This window comes from Eimeria maxima, genomic scaffold, assembly GCF_000499605.1.
Source record: "Eimeria maxima Weybridge genomic scaffold, Emw_scaff795, whole genome shotgun sequence".
Classification (NCBI taxonomy): Eukaryota; Apicomplexa; class Conoidasida; order Eucoccidiorida; family Eimeriidae; genus Eimeria; species Eimeria maxima.
In genome coordinates, this window is record NW_013563982.1 from 2,501 (window position 1) to 5,000 (window position 2,500).

Genomic DNA, 2,500 nt, shown 5'->3' on the forward strand with positions numbered 1-2,500 from the left:
TAGCGGTAGTAAGAGGAAGCAGGAGAGTATTCTTTGATCTATCTTGTACTATTAACTTTAAGGTCTCCTGCTGCTGCAGCAGCAGCAGCAGCAGCAAAGGATTATTGGCACAAGCAGCAGCAGACACTAAAGCCCTCACAGACTTCGAGTCTAAGGGTAAGCTTACTATGCTACTGCTGCTGCTGCTGCTGCTGCTGGTGTTTGTTGTTATTGTTGCTGCTGTTGCTGCTTCTGTTTGTTGCTGTTGCTGTTTCTGCTGCTGCTGTGTGTTGCTGCTGCTGTTGCTGTGTGTTGCTGCTGCTGTTGCTGATGTTGTGGTTTGTTTGGTGGTTTTTTCCTTCAACTGTCTGTCTCCTTAACTGTCTCCTTTTTTTTTTCTTATCTGTCTCCTTTACTGTCTCTTTTTTTTTCTTATCTGTCTCCTTTTTCCTTGGGTGTCTCTTTTACTGTCTTGGTGTCTCCCCTGTCTCTTGTGTCTCTTCTTTCTTCTTCTTTTTTGTCTCTTACTTCTATTTCCTTCCTGTCTCCTCTTATAGCCTGTCTCCTGTCTCCTTTTTATAGCCTGTCTCCTGTCTCCTTTTTGTAGCCTGTCTCCTGTCTCCTTTTATAGCCTGTCTCCTTCCTCCTATCTGCTGTCTCCTTCCTGTCTCCTTCCTATCTCCTATCTCCTGTCTCCTTCCTGTCTCCTTCCTATCTGCTGTCTCCTTCCTATCTCCTATCTCCTGTCTCCTTCCTCCTATCTGCTGTCTCCTTTGTGTCTCCTATCTCCTGTCTCCTGTCTCCTTCCTCCTATCTGCTGTCTCCTTCCTGTCTCCTATCTCCTATATCCTGTCTCCTTCCTATCTCCTATATCCTGTCTCCTTCCTATCTCCTATATCCTGTCTCCTTCCTATATCCTGTCTCCTGTCTCCTGTCTCCTGTCTCCTGTCTCCTTCCTATCTCCTATATCCTGTCTCCTTCCTGTCTCCTGTCTCCTGTCTCCTGTCTCCTGTCTCCTGTCTCCTTTCTATAGGTCGCTTAGTATTACCAGAGGTAAGTAGTGCAGATGGTCAAGGTATGTGTTGGTTAGAGGGAAGTTCTTTTTCTTTTATTACTCAGCCTCCTCTACATATTAAATCTTGTAAGTTAATTAATTAATTAATTAATTAATTAATTAATTAATTAATTAATTAATTAATTAATTTAATTTATTAATTTATTAATAGATGGATAGATAGCTAGCTAGCTAGCTAGCTAGCTAGCTTGCTGGGTGGATGGTTGGGGGCGTAGATGGGTGGGTAGACAGGCAAGCAAACAGCTAGATAGCTAGAGGGTATATAGCATATATTATACCTCCCCTTATTGCTGCTGCTTGTGCTGCTGTTGTTGCTGCTGCTGCTGCTGCTGCTGCTGCTGCTGCTGCTGCTGCTGCTGCAGTGATAGACGAGGCGTTGCATAAGTATAAGGAGTGTGTTGCTGCAAAGATTCAATCCTTCTTAGATGACTGCAAGGCACTACCTTGACCAACACAGCTAGCTAACTAACTAACTAGCTAGCTAGCTAGCTAGCTAGCTAGCTAGCTGGATGGGTAGCTGGATGGCTAGTCTAGCTGGCTAGCTCAAAGATTGACTAGCTAGCTAGTGAGCTGGCTAGCAGGCAGGCTAGCTAGTTGGCTAGCTAGCTAGCTAAAAAAATTAGCTAGCTAGCTAGCTAGCTAGCTAATTGGTGGACAGTGGGCGCGCTTGCTTTCTTGCAACTCTTGCATTCCTCGGATTGTTATAGCTAGCTAGCTAGCTAGCTGGCTAGCTACCTAGCTAGCTAGCTAGCTACTTAGCTACCTAGCTAGCTACCTAGCTCGGTAGCTCTCTAACCGACCATCGTGCTAACTGCTCGCCGGCTAGCTAGCTAGCCAGCTAGCTAGCTGCATAAATAGCTAGCTAGCTAGCTAGCTAGCTAGCTAGCTAGCTAGCTACTGTACGATGTAGTGCCTATTGTCTCTTCTTGTAACAGCAGCATCTGCAGCAAGTTGTCTCCTTCTAATAAGAAGTAGGCAGCTGTGCAGCAAGGGACCGCTGCTCTGCTGCTGCTGCTGCTGCTGCTGCTGCTGTTTATTCTATTGTTGTTATTACTGCAGCAGTAGCAGGAGCAACAGCTATTGCTGCTGCTGCTGCTGCTGCTGCTGCTGATAGTGCATGCAAAGAAGAGAGACAAGAGGGCTGGCGAGCTGTTGGCTTTCTTATAGCCAAAGAGACAAACAACGCAACATCTATACAAACTATTATATACAAAGAGACACACAAGGAGACACAAAAGGAGACACAAAGGGAGGAGACACATAAAAGGAGACACAAAAGGAGACACAAAGAGAGACACAAAAGGAGACAGTTAAGAAAGGAGACATAAAAGGAGACACTTAATAAAAGGAGACACAAAAGGAGACACAAAGGGAGACATAAGAGGAGACACAAAAGGAGACAGTTAAAGGAGACACAAAAGGAGACACTTAATAAAAGGAGACACA